Source organism: Anolis carolinensis, chromosome 1, assembly GCF_035594765.1.
Source record: "Anolis carolinensis isolate JA03-04 chromosome 1, rAnoCar3.1.pri, whole genome shotgun sequence".
Classification (NCBI taxonomy): domain Eukaryota; kingdom Metazoa; phylum Chordata; class Lepidosauria; order Squamata; family Dactyloidae; genus Anolis; species Anolis carolinensis.
Genome location: NC_085841.1, coordinates 271,091,181 through 271,108,517, shown reverse-complemented (window position 1 = coordinate 271,108,517; position 17,337 = coordinate 271,091,181). Strand labels below are relative to the sequence as shown.

Genomic DNA, 17,337 nt, shown 5'->3' with positions numbered 1-17,337 from the left:
CCATTCTAGAACTTGGTTTTATTTTAGATATGTCTGTGCCAAATGGGTTGGTGGAGCCAAAGCAGGATTGTGCTTTTATTTATGTTTATCTGCGTTCATCTTCGGACCATCCTCTGTCCAGATATCAGCCAGCACGCCAATGTCTTAAATCAAGAAATAGTTTTTTAAGATCTACAGAGATACTCAGCAAGCGAGAGTCCAAAAGTGGCAGGTTAAAACCCGGAACTTCAATCAGTGGCTGATACCAGATGAGAAACTCCCTCCTGGGCACACAGAAGACTGGGCAACTTGAAAGGCGCTGAACAGACTGTGCTCTGGCACCATGAGATGTAGAGCTAACCTTAAGAAATGGGGCTACAAAGTGGAGTCCACGACATGCGAATGTGGAGAAGAGCAAATCACAGACCAGTTACTACAATGCAACCTCAACCCTGCTGTATGCACAATGGAGGACCTTCTTACAACAACACCAGAGGCACTCCCAAGTGGCCAGCTCCTGGTCAAAGGAAATATTATATAATGCTAAGTTTTTAAGATTTGTTTGTGGTTTTTCTATACATTAAAGCTGTATTCTCAATTAGCTTCTGACACAATAAAAAATAAATCTGTGTCCAGCTCAATAAACAAGTTTTCTCTGTCATTTATTATGCAGAAATGTAAAAGCAATTTAAATACAGCGTAGAGCATAACTAGAGAATGAACGGCTACTTAAAATATGACATGGAGCAAAACACGCATTTCCAAATTAAGCACACTGACAAATGGTGAGCTCTGGACTCCATTGATTAAAAGACCTGGGTTTTCACCTGGCACCAGCGAGGCCACAGGAATGGCACCAGGCAATTCCCAAAGCGGGCTGCCATGACCAAAAAGTCCCCCATCTCCCATCAGTTGCTTGCTCTATTTAATTTGAAGGAGACAGTTAAAGGAGGAGGTCTAAAGAAGATCTTAATGTCTGGATCAATACTTGCAGGAAATGGTAGTATTTCAGATAACTTGATCCTGAATACTTCTTGAGGTAAAAATGTTGAGAAAGCAAGAAACTTGAAAGAAGCAATGATCCCTCCCCCCTTGCCTTGCCCCTTATTTCTCCCTTGCGAGAAAGTACCATAGGGGGTGATTTCTATTTTAATAAGAGTTACTACTGCTGTAACTTATCAAAGCAGGAACCAGCCCCTTTTTTCAAATGCCTGGGTGGGGAAATGGCAGCAGGGGCAGCGAGGGCCAAATGCCCCTCTTGGGCAACACTTCAGCATTTCCCTTTTCATGGAATGACCCTTGACTCATTCAGGATCATATCAAAATCCATAATTTTGCCCCAAAAACCTATCCTCAACTTATAGATGGGGTTGACTTTTACATGTGTATATACAGTACTATGAAAAATTTAAGCAATGGTTTACCAATAAACCAGAATCATACATTATGCTTGCTTCAATATAGCATAGCTTAAATTGAGGGTAGAAACTGTGCATCCTCCAGTGGCTGCTTAACTGCAGTTCCCAGCATTTCTCTTCACAGACTGTGATGGGTAGGACAGTTGGGAATTGTAAATTAAAAGCACCTGGAAGGCTGACACAATTCCTGCCTCTGGTTTACACTAGCCAGAGTTTGCCTAGTTCAGTTATAATTCTAAACCACATTTAGTTAAAATAAAAGGGAAGAGGATACTCGCAATCATTTTCTTGCAGCCAAAAGGGAAAAGTATAAGTGACCAATAGATCCTGTTTATAGAAAAGGGCATTTGATAATTGGGTGAACCATTCCATGATAATGTAATGAGGCTTCCTCAATAGCCATTTATTAGGATCAAAATCTAATAATACAAATATATCTATATTACAGTCTAAATAAGATAATAACAGTATGTACCAATAGCTAGCTCACACAAACAAATATAAAATCATTCTGTTATTGATACCTTTTTAAAGAAAAAATGAACATATATTTGTTCAGCACATTTCACTTTAAAGCATTTGGGTTAAATATTGGGCAGGATTCAGATAGTATAAAGAGGAAGCAATTCTGATTTCTTCCAGTTCTATATTCCAGCTGCTGTCAGCCCCAGGTGGCACAGTGGGTTAAACCACTGAGCTGCTGAACATGCTGACTGAAAAGTAGGTAGTTCGAATTTGAGGAGTAGGGTCTCCTCAGCTACTGCTGATAGCCCCAGCTTTTACCAACCTAGAAGTCTGAAACATGCTAATGTGCGTAGATCAATAGGAACTGCTCCAGCAGGAAGGCAACAGTGCTCCATGCTGGCCACATGACGTTGGAGGTGTCTATGAACAACGCCGGCTTTTCAGCTTAGAAATGGAGATGAGCACCAACCCCCAGAGTTAGACACAACTAGACTTAATGTCAGGGGAAAACCTTTACCTTTAATATCTACTGCTCTACTTCCCAGAAAAATCTGATACTGTCAAATTAAATTCATTATTTCCACCCATTATAATCAGGGGATGCATGCCAGTCTTAATTTTGTTTAAATATGTATCAGTTTTTAAGGCTTGATAGAAATAGTTGAAAGCTTGCACATATGCCTTGTGTGGTTAAAGAACCACAGACCAACAAACTTTCCATGGTGGAATACTGGTGTGCCTTTCATTTCCAAAATGGGAGACAAGGACTGGAAGGAAGAAAAGTAGCATTTTATACAGATGTTGCAGAAGTACACATTACAGTCATATGCAAAGACAGAGTGAGGACCAAAGCAGTACACAGCAAAGAAATTTTTCACCGTCCCTTCCTTCCTCTATACACAATAATCCAGATGTCAAATGTAAAATACATCAAAATCCTACAGAAAAGAATTGGCAGCCAGGTGATTCATGCTGAGTTATTACTTATTAGACTCCTGTTCGGTGTAGGATCTTTCTAGGCTTACTTGTAATCCATATCACCTCAACCTCCCACTCATCCTTCCATCATAAAAATACAGCCCTCTCAAGTAAAATAATGAATTGTATTCTCAAATTATTATTTTAGGGGCTTAATGGAGTCTTACTGTTTTTAATGGACTCACACAAAGAAGTTTTGTTAGATATTGTGCGATTCTATAAACAGGCCTGGAAAGAGTTGATGTTTGAGGGAGTTGTTTGTAATTAGCTGCAGAAATATGTCAATTTATTTCTAAAGACCTTTTTCAAGTCATCAGTTGAACAGATGCACTAGTAAGATCTTTTTTTAAACACTCCACTCAGTTTTTTAATCTTCAAAATGAAGTATTTTCATGTGTAGGAAGACCAAAACAAATTTTTCCATAATACAGTAGAGTCTCGCTTATCCAACATAAAAGGGCCGGCAGAACGTCGGATAAACGAAAATGTTGGGTAATAAGGACAGATCAAGAAAAAGCCTATTAAACTTCAAATTACATTATGATTTTACAAATTAAGCACCAAAGCATTGTTTTACAACAAATCGACAGAAAAAAACAGTGAAATACACAGTAACGTTATGTAGTAATTAATGTATTTACGAATTTAGCACCAAAACATTGAAAACATCCCAAATTCTCTTTACTACCTAAATGCCCAATTTTGCCAGCTGTGTGCAAAGAAATTCATATTTCATTTGCATAATTCTATGATCAACTGGACAAGCCCTACAATATACCATTAATTTCTCAGAGAACAAATAATACAAGATTTTGAAGAAAACTTCTACAACAGCAAACAAAAGAATTACTACCATTTTATGCCTTGCTATTCCTCTGATGAATCATAACATTTCAGAGTAGGATGCCTGTCTAACATATTTTTGCAGGAATAGACTTAACATAACAGAAAACCAGACTTTCTTTTCTTTCTCCCCCTCCTCCTGTTTTTCCCAGAATGTCGATCAATAGAATACCAAATCTCTCAGAATTACATATAGATTACCTCGTTCAAGAAAGACACATCCCTGAATCTGCAAGACTTGAGCAGAACTGTTGGTGATGGAGTGACTTGGAAGTTGTTTATCAATAAGGTCGCCATAAATTGAAGTTGACTTGATGGCAGTTAACAACAACAAACAGCAGAAATCCTGCTGATGAACTTCACTAACAAGTTAGAACTTTCTTGCTCTCCCTGCTGCACTACCAAATATCTATTTCAGGAGGAATGAACTGGAGGAAACTCTTTCTGCACTACCATGAAACTCTTTCCTTTTTTCTTTTCTTTTTTCGCCTTCCAGAGCCAGATTCATAGATACGTGAGTGACAGCAGATCAGACGGTCCTCGGCTTTTTCATTCTGCTGAATGAAGCTACTCTATCATTGGCACTAAGCCACTGGACTCTGACTATAGTTCACAACATTAAAAAGGTACATTGGCAATCTACATGTCCACAAGCACCAGTGCATGCACTGGATGTAGAAAAGATGGATATGAACACAGCCACTCCCCACATCACAGTCATTTGTGTCATCTTCCCACTACCAAGACAATCTTCAAGATGGAGATACTTTCTGGAATGGACATTGGAGGATTCTAGCAGAATCCGTTGTGCAAGCTGAAGTTTTTCTCCATCCACAGAAGTTATCAGAATACTTTTCCTAATTCTGTTGTTTGCAATGTGACTGCTTCTGTATGTGCTTTCGTGAAACAGTGTAACATTGGATGCCTTTATTTTTCTGCATATACCATATGGCTGCGAAGCATCGAGTCACTAGATCATACATTTATTTTTATGATATATTATGCTGTTTGATGTCACGTTGACATCTAATTGATGTCGTTTTTGCTTTTTTCGTCTTTGTTTTGTTTCCGAGTTTCAATAAAAAAGCCTTTCGTGCTGATGAGTTAGAATACTGACAGACATGAGCATCTCTTTTATGATGTATTGCCAAGTAATTGACTATATTTCTAGCTTTGGTTGAATGTATAGAAAGCCTTTAGTTTCTAGGCAGAGCTCTTTTCACTTGCAGCATAGTGTAAGATTTTTATAATTCAAATGTGTAACCTCAGCAGTACATTTTTTCTATAACTAGAGATTAAAGATGCAAGACAGGTTTCCAAAAGAAACTTGACCTACAATTGACTGCCAAAACACCCCCATCTAGTCTTGAAATGGTGTTAAGATACCGAAGGAACTGAACTCAATGAAACTGAAGCAGAACCCCTGCTATTCCAATAGAGTATAATGCTTTATACATAATGGTGATTACGAATAACATAGTATAGAAGGGCAAGGATGCAGTGCCTCAATCAACAGCAAAATTCTCTGATGCACCAGCAGAACATTTTCAGATTATGCATTCACCTAGAATGCTATTGCTATTCCCATGCTTATAAAATTCAGGGGAAAGTAACAACATTGAATGATATGACCATCTGAGATGCTATCTCGTGTCTTTCTTTTCTTTTTTAAATTTAGTATGGCATGCTACCATAGACACCTTATAAAAGAAAAGACAGAAATGGATGCAATGATATACCGAGGGAATGCATGACTGGCTGCCAGTCTATTTCCATGCACAGTTCAAAAGTATGGATTATGATTTTTAAACCCCTGTAGAGCTATTTGAAAGACCATATCTTCCCATATGAATCTATACACCACACTTTAAGATTTTAAGTGGAGATACTTCCAATCCACATTCAGGACATCATCCCATGGGATAAGTAAAGTGTTTGAGATTGGTTTTCCCTTAAGCTTTGTAATGCCCCATTTGGAAATTAAACGGATGATTTTCCTACCCCATGACACCTTCTCCTTTTCTGCTCAAGTGGTTTTAAATTAACCCTGATCTTTCCTCGAGCCTCTGCATTGGTGATCATAGAAAATGGTTTAAGATTGGAGAAATTGGCATTTTGGCTCCTCCCACACAATGCATCATTATTATTTTTTTAGAAGTAGTCAACAGGAATTAATATCACATGGGAGAATTTGCCATTTTACCCATCTCTACGTGGGGAATTTTAAAATAAGTTGATTGCCACCCGGCTTAGGAATTGTTGGGGAAACCAACACTTTAGAAATGGCATGGTTGAAGCTTGCATCATGTTAAGGGCACTATGGGTTGCTGTTTCTTAAATGTTTAGAAACGCTGAATTTACTGTGTGGGATGAAGTCCTCAGAAATGGCAATACAGGAAAAGGCCTTCTTCATGTCTGCTCATATACACTGGACTTCTCTTCCAAAAGAAGCTGAGGGCCCTTCCAGACAGGCAAAAAAAATGCAAGAAGAATTGGGATTTTAAATCCCAGTTTCTCTTGGGATGGAGGCCATACAACTGGCCTAAACTCCGGGATTTTTCAGGGGGGTGTCCAGATATTGACCTCTGCTGATCTGAGATTAGCAGGGGTGGGCATTGCCACTGCCAGCCTCCCCCTCCCTTCCCCCCATTTTCCCTGCACTTATTGGGAGAAGACCCCGACGAGGCCTGAAACCTCCCTTCCTCTGCTCCCCTCCTTTGGAGGGGGGTTTCTGCTCCAAGCCCCCCTGTTGGATCTTCTGTTGGAAGAAGAGGGGCAAAGGCTTCAGGTCTGCATGGAAGGATTCATCCGGTGAGAGGGAACTGAGGGGGAGGGAGTCCAGGTGGGTGGAGGAAAGGAAAACACGTGTTTTCCATGCCTGCAGGTTTACACAGGCATGGAAAAATGTGTGTTTCTCAGGAAGAACTGGGATTAAAGGGCAGCTTTTAACACATGTTTTCCAGCCTTTAACCCAATTCCTCCTGCATTTTGGCTAAATATCATTTAGCCACCCCACCCTTTTAAACCTGGTTTAACCTGGGTTATAATGCATGTGTGGAAGGGCCCCGAGACAGCATCTTCTTTACTCTTTGTTTCAGCAGCAGATTAATAGGGTTTTTTTTAGTCCAGCTAACTTTGGGAAATTTATTGTCTTGCTAAGAAAATGGATTTCTATGATGCTATAGTGATTTCATTGTTTGATTGAAAATTCTAAATAGTTTTTTGTTATTTTAATACTGTTTTACTATCAGCTCTTTAATGTTTTAACCCATATGTGTTTTTACTGTAATTCCATTTTAAGATGCCTTCAGGCCCAGACTAAATAAAAGTGAATGGACCAGCTCTTCATTTCCTTCTCCATCCAATTGGGAAAGTTTGAGTGTGTACCCATAGAAATGGAGGGTATTTCTGTATCTATCATTGTTTATCTTGCCACCAACTCTATGGATTGGTGGCCCCCATTTACATGAATGCACATGAAAAATATATTTATATCATACCAACTGAAACACTGTAGTTTTTCTTCTGAAACATGTATCATCATGACATTAAGATACAATACAGCAAGGCCATACTGGGAATTGTTATTTTCTCTCTAATGGGTGAAAAGAAGATAATAAAAGAACTCTAGTTCTTCTGTTTCCTTATTACATACCACTTTTGAGTCCTGGTCACCTCTAGAATTTTGATAATTAGCTCTGAAAACTATCCACATTCTCTTAACCCTCCTGTTAGATTATATAGTTTACAGCATTCAGCACTTATGAAGCATCAAATCCTCTTTTTAAAAATATAAAATAGATTTAAAAATAGTAAAATCAAAGACTCTCATTCTTATTGCATCATTTTCTCCTTTGCATTTAAGACCACATATTAAATCCAATGCAAACGGAAAAGGCAAATACCTTTAGAAGACACGACAAATATTTAAGAAGTATAAAAAGAGAGACTTTACTTCTATCTCCAGATCTTCCTCCAACTTTTGTTTGCTAGGATGAATTCTCCCAGTTTTATCTCCTTTTTAACAGAATGCCACACCTGTACATATCACAACATACACAAAGAGCATGACACTCTAAACAATAGCAAGTGAGTAACAAAAGTCACATTTTATGTCTTTTATCACTGATAGTAAAAGAAGAATTTGAATTATAAAAACAGTTTGTATCCAATAAAATAATGCAAATACATCTTCAGTCTACAACATATTTAAACAGAAAGAAGAAACTCTGTCTCAAAATATGTAATTTGATATGCTTAGATTCCTGTATAATATCATTAAGATATCAGTGGTGGCTTTCACAAAAATAAAAGCCCCAAAGCAGAAGACAGGCTTATGTGCACACAATACCGGCAGTGGGGTGCATTAAAAATGTGTGTGCACAGAGAGGGGGGGGGAGAGAGAGAGAGAGAGAGAGAGATCAGTTGTCTGCACTACATTATGCAAGTGGAAGGATGGGAAGTATGCCTCAGAAATATTTTCCATGAAATCCACAAACCTATGCTGACAGTGGGAAGCCAGCTGTGTAGACAACACGGCTAGTGTTGCTCTCAATTGTTTCCATCAGCTGCATGGATGGGAACAGAGAAGAATGTTGGGAGGCCTGAACCCTTTGGGAACGGATATATTGTCTGTGTGCATTTGATCTGCACAATTAACATTCTTGTACTAATGTGACAGAAGGCAATGATACATGTTCTAATGAGCCTAAAAGAGCTACACTCTTTAATATTTCCTCACATTGCAGTTCCCAGGAGTACACCTACAGTGGTTTATATGTACACCTAAAATATGAAGAGAGAATGGAACAAATATGTTGGCAGCTCAGTGTCAAGTGTTCAGTGGCTGAAAGGGTACATTCACATTTTATTTTCAAAAGGAACATTACATAAGACTCCCATCTACACAGCAAACACAGGTGAGCAGCTAGATTAAAGAATGCAGGGATGCATGGGGACAGATAATTAATATTACACTTATTCAATAATACTGATATGAAAAGGAGATGCTGAAAATGACATAATTATTAAGAAGTTCGAGTGATACAGAAAAGGCTTTTAAAATTTCCAGTTCATTTGTTCCGAATCAATACTAAACAAATGATATCACTGGCTGCTTTTAGCAATATCTGCACATATCTAAACATTTACAAAGGAGTAATAATCTCACTGAAATTAGTAAAAGTTATTTGGAATAAACAGTTCATGAATTGCATCCACCATATAAGTAGAATAAATTTCCTTGACAAATATCACACGTTTAAGTTGCATAACAAAGATTCTTAAAAATGAATATGAAACTCTGCCACTACATCTACACAGCTAACAGCAACAGAGTCCTGTTCACATCTTCTCAAAAGTAAGCTTATTTACTGGGTTGCTGTGCATTTTCCGGACTGTATGGCCATGCTCCAGAAGCTTCTGGAATATGGCCATACAGCCCGAAAAATGCACAGCAACCCAGTTATTACGGTCATGAAAGCCTTCGACAACACATTAAGCATATTTAGTTATGGCACTTATTCCCGTGCAAGTATTACAGGAATGCAGCTAAAACTGTAAGCACAATATCAAGCAATGAAGCAATTAAAAGCAGCACAAAGGTCACTTTCAGCAGACACCATAGGATTATAAAAAATATGAATCATAAATAAATTATACAATAGAACTAAAATTCAGTGGATTAAAACACACAATGTAGAGGAGTCCAAAAAAATTACAATAAAATCTCAAGATGCTAAAAAGCCAATGAGGAAAGCAACAACTGAAACATTGAAAAAAAAAAACCCTTTCACTAGTTACCATCCTGCCATCCTCCATCCTCATGCTGCTTCCTATAGCCACTGATCTGATTTTTCACACTTAGGGCTCGTCTACATGGGTGTAATAACCTATTTTCATTCAGCAGATGATTCTGGTTGTCCGTCCAACATTCTGCCGCTTCCAGATTATCATGGGATAAACCAGGTTAATCCCATTTAGAAAAGTCAGGATGTTCAGGAGTTTGTATGAAACTCCAGAGCAACCCCATGGCTTCAGTACCACATGGGCCACGCTCATCAGCTCAGTGAAAGGGGGCAGATCAGGCCTGTGTTACAACTATCACTACTTCCAGAAAGCTGCAGAGCTCAGTGAGATCTCCAAGCCATTGTGGGTGCCCATGCTCACTTTGGGGGATTGCCTGTTGCGGCTACTTCTGGGGTCAGTACAGAGCATTTCGGATTTGGACTGGCCCCAGATAACTGGCCAGTGTAGATGAAGCCAACACGTCTATGAATTTGTCTTCGCTCTCTTTGAAAGGAATCTAAGGTACTGATCATCATAATCTCTTAAATTTAAACAAATGTTCCTCTGACTAATCCTGGACTTGTCAATTAAACATATGGGTTATTTGATTATCCACAGTGCTAATACTTTCTATTGACCCTTCTACTCTTATGAGATGTTGAGAGTTCCAAAAATTTGCATGACTCCTATAAATGCTTTTCAATGGCCTAAGTTCAATTGACTGTCCAAATGAAAATAAACCTCTGCATCAATGTGAAGTTGAGAAGTCAACACTTATGTAACTTTCATTATTCAATGACTCAACTCCATTTAGAATTGACAAGTGAATTTGAACCTCATATGACATATATGACACTGATGATGATTCCATTCTTCCCAATTCATAAAAAACCAATTGATCAGCTCAACGCTACATAGTACGCAAACTTGTATTGCATGTATTAGAAAGCACCAAATAATGTAATACAACTGTGGAGAATAAACATTTAAAGCAGTGAAAGACTACTGCCTCCTTCCAGTTCCATTGCAACCCACTGTTCATCCAGTAGAATACGACCAATAATTGCTACCTCACCTTAATCAGTACAATACATAGCTAATTCTAATACAAATCATACCCATAAGAATAGGATTCTCCTTTTGTCCAAAAGACTGCAACCTGTACCAATATTATGAATTCCACAGTACATATTTATATTTAAATACTGAACAATAAAATACCTATACGGACAGCTCTTACAGAACAGTAGAAATTTTGAAGGTTTAGAATCACAGAATCATAGAGCTGCATGAAGATCCCACAAGCCATCAAGTCCAACCACCCATTCAGTGCTGGAAATCCTACTACAGCATCCCCAGAAAGAAACTGCCCAGCCTTTTTAGAAACACATCCAGAGAGAGAAAAAACACCACTACCTCTCTGGGTTATTGATTCCATTACCAAATTCCTCTTACCCTCAATAAATTCATTCTAATGTTCAATCAGAATCTACCTTCCTGTGACCCTATTAGGCCATTAGACCTGGTCCTACCCTCTAGGGCAGGGGTCCCCAAACTACGGCCCGCGGGCCAGATGCGGCCCACCAGAGCCACTTATCCGGCCCCCGCGGCAGTGGCTCCTTCCTCCTCCGTCAAAGAAGGTACATGTGGTGTGAAGGAGGAGGAAAAGGCGCATGCCTTTCTCGTCTCCCTCGCCTCATGGGCACCTTTCCCACCGCCGCCAAGGAAGGGCCGTACAGGGCAAGGAAAAGGCGTGTGGCTTTCTCGTCTCCCTCGCCCCATGGGCACCTTTCCCACTGCCGCCAAGGAAGGGCCGTACAGGGCAAGGAAAAGGCGCGTGGCTTTGCCCCCTCACCCCGCGGGCAGCTTTCCCCTGCCGCCACCAAGGAAGGGCCGCACGGGGCGAGGAAAAGGTCTGCGCCTTTCCTCCCTTGCCCCGCGGGCAGCTTTCCTGCCGCCATCGCCGATGGAGGCAGTGGGAAAGATCCACGCGGGGTGAGGGAGGAAAGAAAGGTCAACGACTTTTCCTCGTCCTGCGTGCACCTTTCCCGCTTCTGCCACTGAGGAAGAGCCACACGGGGCGAGGAAAAGGCGTGTGCCTTTCCTCCCTCGCCCCATGACAGCCTTCCTGCCGTCGCCGCCGCCGCCGAGGGAGGCAGTGAGAAAGTGAGATGAGGGAGGAAAGAAAGGTGCACGACTTTTCCTCGTCCTCGTTTCCCGCTGCTGCCTCCGAGGAAGGGCTGCATGGGGCGAGGGAAAGGCGTGAGCCTTTCCTCCCTTGCCTCGCAGACAGCTTTCCCGCCGCTGCCACCAAGGAAGGCAGCAGGAAAGGTGTGCGCAGGGTGAGAGAAAGGCGCACACCTTTTCCTTGTCCCACATGCACCTTTCCCGCTGCCACCGCCGAGGAAGGGCTGCACGGGGTGAGAAAAAGGCGTGCACCTATCCTTCCTCTCCCCACCGGCAGCTTTCCTGTCTCCGCCGCCGAAGAAGGCCTGCATGGGGCGAGGGAGGAGGGAAAGGATCACGCCTTTCCTGCCTCCTTGCTCGCCTCACACGCTCCTTTTTCGCCTCCTCCCTCACCTGGTGTGTGCCTTACTCAGCAATGGAGGGGGCAAAGCAACAATGGAAGCATGCCTGTGGCAAAAGGTAGAGACCTCCCATTTTATCCTGCCATACAGACTCCCTTCTTTGTAGCCCTGTTGTGGATTCATTTTTCTTGAAGGCTAGCAATCTCTTCCAACCCTGATTATTACAGTATTATTGTTGTTGTTGGTGGTGGTGGTGGTCAGGGGTGCTTTATGTTTTGGTTCACAAAGGGAGAATGGGGTTGGACTATATGGCCCAAGGGGTCTCTTCCAACCATGTTTATTATGGTGGTATTATTATTATTATTATTATTATTATTATTATTGAGTGGCTATCTGTCAGGGGTGCTTTGATTATGGTGTGGTGCACAAAAGCAGAAGGGGGTTGGAGTAGATGTCCCAAGGGGTCTCTTCCAACCTTCTTTATTATTTTGATGATGATGATTAACATTGAGGTTGTATTTGTTCCCTTTTTGATTTGTTTTTTTACTTCAAAATAAGATATGTGCAGTGTGCATAGGAATTTGTTCATACTTTTTTAAAAAAAACTATAATCCGGCCCTCCAACGGTCTGAAGGACCGTGAACTGGCCCCCTGTTTTAAAAGTTTGGGGACCTATGCTCTAGGGAAACAGAGAACAAATCTGCACCCTCTCTTCTGTGACAGTCTTTGAGATATTTAAGCAATGCAATCATATCAAACCTCACTTCCCACCATCTCTTCAACAGGCTGAACATGCCTAACTGTGTCAATTGTTCCCCATATGTTTTGTTTGCTTCACTCTTAATTCAAATATATGACAAGCAAGGATAATTACCAGAAAAATAAGAGATACTTAAAAACTAACTTACTTATTTTTTATTTTATAGGACTCAATCTATGACTTTCCCAACAGTGAAATAGTGTTCTATGGTGGGTTGATTCATTCACTGGAATAATTACGAAAGTTCCCCAGAATGACAAGCAGTTAAAAGATTATGGAGTCCTATTAGGAAAGGCAACATAAAGAGCCCATTGCAAAATTAACCAAGTGACAGGTTTAGATGTATCATCACGAACAGTTTATCGACACAATAGCATACAGGCAAGTGCTATAAATGTTTCCAGAGGAGCAGTTTACAATATGCTTTGCCTTGAAAATCTGGTAAAAATGAACCCGACAGACAGTGTTCGTGCTGTGTCTTTCTAATCTCTAAAAGCAATTGTGTACAGAACAGGTCATAAAGAAGGGTGTACAATGTCCATTTTTTATCTCGTTGAATCAGAAGTACAAAAGAGGAAGAATAAGATATAACTGGTAATTTCAGCCAGAGGTCAATCCAAACAACCAATGTATTAAGGCCTCATTTCAGAAATGCTTAAAACAAAAATTCCTAGTGTTATTTTGCAAGCTCTCCTTGGATGCATAGATGGTTAGCAAATAAAACCAGTTTTATTGACAGTGAATAAAGTGGCAATGGTGGCTTTTGGTTATTCAACGCTTAGATGAATATGTCATTACTACTATGACAGGTACTTCCCAATTTTGGGAATTGTGTTTACCATTATTTCTCAGAGGGTTCTTCAAAAGCTATCATCCTATAATCTCATAGGATGCAACCATGACAGTTAATAATGCTATTAACTGTGTAGTGTGAAAGAGAACAGGCCCATGACTCCAATGATAATAAGGAAAGGAATCCAAAGAAAGGGAATAACCAAAAATTAGGATATACCGAATCATAGAATCATAGAATCATAGAATAGTAGAGTTGGAAGAGACCTCATGGCCCATCCAGTCCAACCCCCTGCCAAGAAGCAGGAAATCGCATTCAAAGCACCCCCGACAGATGGCCATCCAGCCTCTGCTTAAAAGCCTCCAAGGAAGGAGCCTCCACCACAGCCCGGGGGAGAGAGTTCCACTGTCGAAGAGCTCTCACAGTGAGGAAGTTCTTCCTGATGTTCAAGTGGAATCTCCTTTCCTGTAGTTTGAAGCCATTGTTCCGTGTCCTAGTCTGCAGGGCAGCAGAAAACAAGCTTGCTCCCTCCTCCCTATGACTTCCCTTCACGTATTTGTACATGGCTATCATGTCTCCTCTCAGCCTTCTCTTCTGCAGGCTAAACATGCCCAGCTCTTTAAGCCGCTCCTCATAGGGCTTGTTCTCCAGACCCTTAATCATTTTAGTCGCCCTCCTCTGGACGCTTTCTACCGAGGCTAATAAAAGGATAGAAAGCAGATCATAATGTGCTTTCTCTCTTCTCTATGCCTGTAGAGAAAGCTGGCTACTGTGCCTTGGTGCCACCGTTTCACTAAAAACACTTTGATCTGAAAAAAAAATGGTTCAGAGCACAAGCTCAAAGATATAAAATGCTTAGTATGTTGACCAGTGATTCTCAACCTGTGGGCCTCCAGATGTTTTGGCCTTCAATTCCCAGAAATCCTAACAGCTGGTAAACTGGTTGGGATTTCTGGGAGTTGTAGGCCAAAATACCTGAGCACTCAAAGATTGAGAACCACTGGTGTAGACTGTTTTTAGGCAGTCAACACAGTATGCTTCATTTTGCAGATTTCTTCATATTTGAGACAGAAAAAATGATATTATAAGAAGTCTCACATGAGATCAATCATATACTGGTCAGGAGACTGGACACTGGCAAGTAGTTTGTTATTAATTTTGTCAACTTGTACATTTTTGTGACAAAACAATAAAGATACCGAATACGTTATATTTTTGCTCAATCATTTTGTACACTTTTGCATAACAACAGGAAACAATATTCAGTGTTTCTATCCAAATTAACCTAAAATAAGATCATGTTACATGTGTTCTTGAAGTAGTGTTCTTAAAGAAATGTAGTTTCAGTGTTTAGAGATCATCACACTTTTGATGGAGGACAGATATCTCTTCCCAAAGTTTTTTTCCAATATCGGCTGAGCAATCCCTTATTTGGAATTTCAAAATCCAGAATGCTCCAAACTTCAAAATTGTTTACATGGATGGCAAAGATAGTAACACCTTTCCTTTCAGATGGTTCAATGTACACAAAATTTATTTCATGCACAAATTTAAAATATTGAATAAATTACCTCCAGGTTATGCGTACAAGGTCTATATGAAACATAAATGAATTTAGTGTTTAGACTTGGGTACCATCTCTAAGATACCTTATTACCTACATATATACAAATACAGGCATTCCAAAATCCAAAGCATCTTGAAATACCAAACACTTATGATTCCAAGCATTTCAGATAAGGGATACTCTAACTCAACCTATTTTTATATTTCCTCATTAGAACACTGGAAACAAAAATGAACTGAAACTGCTTTTCCCCCTTTTCAGAGTATTTAAACTTTAGTACATTACTCAGAAGTACCAATCAGCCTTAACAGACAGTAGTCATAGGTTCTTTCATAGTTACTTCATTCTGCAACAACTGTAATGTGATGATAGGCTTAAAGAGAGTGCAACTGATAAGCCAAAAGGAGGAGGAGAAAATCAGCAGGGGAGTCTAAACCATGTTATAACAGAATAACAGGGAGACATAGAAAACTGATTCATCACAAGAATATGCAATTGAATGACAGCGACTCTGAGTTTTGAGTTAGAACACACACATATGCTTCAGTATGTGATTTAGTATAAAAGGGAAAAAAAGTTATGTAAGTTGAAAAGCAGAATAGAGTGTCTAAGCAGGAATAATTCATTCTTCAAAGTGAATGCACTCATGAGGAAATTCTTCAGACTGAAGTAATGGTTATATCACAATAGCACTAATTTGCTTGGCACTGAGAGTTGGCCAGGTTTTCTGTACAGATCCATCTAATCTGCTACACATGCCTGTCTTTTGCTTATTATCATTTCCAAGATGTATTTGAACCATTTGAACATTACACTCTAGATCAGGGGTCCCCAAACTTTTTAAGCAGAGGGCCGGTCCACAATCCTTCAAACTGTTGAGGGGCTGAATTATCATTTGAAAAAAAAATACAAACAAATTCCTATGCATACTGCATGTCTTATTTGTAGTGCAACAACAACAACAACAACGAAAGAACAATACAATATTTAAAAAATGAAAACAATTTTAACCAACATAAACCTATTAGGATTTCAATGGAAAGTGTGGGCCTGCTTCTGGCCAATGAGATAGTCAAGTTAATTAGGATTGTTGTTGTTGTGTGCCTTCAAGTCATGTCAGACTTTGGCCGAGCCTAAGTCTAAAATTAATTATTTATTTACTGCATTTATTTACTACATTTATATCCCACCCTTCTCACCCCGAAGGGGACTCAGAGCAGCTGTATGTACATACAATATATTATATTATTAGCATAACACAATATTAGCATTATATATTACTATATTGAACTATACCACTATACTATTATATAATATGTAATATATAACATATAATTAATATTATTATATGGTATAACTATTAGTATTATATTGTATAACATAAGATTATTATCAATATTATATGTATATACAATATATTATATTATTAAAACGGATATAAAAATATTATATTATAAAACTGAGGGTGGGGGCCAGGTAAAAGACCTTGGAGGGCCGCATCCGGCCCCCGGGCCTTAGTTTGGGGACCCCTGCTCTAGATCCCATCATGAGGTGGTCTCTGGAGCCACTCCATAACAATCAACACCTGATAGCATATTTTTTATCAGTGTACGAAACTATTGCAGGACATCCTGTAGATCTGAACTGCCTATCAGTTTATCCAGTGCCAATACTGCCATAGGACTATCTTATAGATTATGCCATCAAACAAAATGATATGTCCTTGCCTATAAAATGGTATAAGCAATGATGTCTGAACAGCTGCTGCTAGAAGAGACTGAATATTCTCCATGCTTTTGCATACCTCTAGACTTCAGTCAGGAAGTTGCATGCAAGCAGCTGTGTGAACTATATAGAACAGTGGAACGACTCACTTCTTTAGGTAGGCAATGTTTTGCTTTTCTTGTTAGAAACATTAAAACAAGAGCGGTTTCCCTTCTGATCAAATCTGTCCCAGTATTTTGCAGTGGTCCTTTAAAGAGCAGTTTTATACATACAGCAGTAAATTCATGCTTAATGCTGAACATATGCCCGTCATGGAACTGCAATCAGTCCTTTAGCAAGTATCATACTTTGGAGGCACGGATGATTTCGTTACATTGTAAAGTGTGAAAGTGTCCTTTAGTGAATTATGGGAAGTCGGTAGTTGCCCTAGTGCAGGGGTAGCCATACTGCGACTCTTCAAATGTTGTTGGACTGCAACTCCCAGCAGTACTAGT

At 39.7% G+C, this 17,337-nt stretch overlaps 1 protein-coding gene across 13 annotated transcripts in view; it reads right to left on the bottom strand.

Moving 5' to 3' along the window:
- The window catches only part of sox6 (SRY-box transcription factor 6), a 524,097-nt gene that overhangs the window by 324,792 nt on the left and 181,968 nt on the right, over nt 1-17,337 (bottom strand). Inside the window, exon 1 of one of the 13 annotated variants that reach the window (XM_062977055.1) lies at nt 1-826. This exon is cut by the window's left edge and continues 2,913 nt beyond it. The exons of the other annotated variants lie outside the window; for them this stretch is intronic. The gene's annotated coding sequence lies outside the window, so the exon portion shown is untranslated. Of the gene's footprint in view, nt 827-17,337 lie in introns of those variants that run through there. 13 annotated transcript variants of the gene reach the window in all.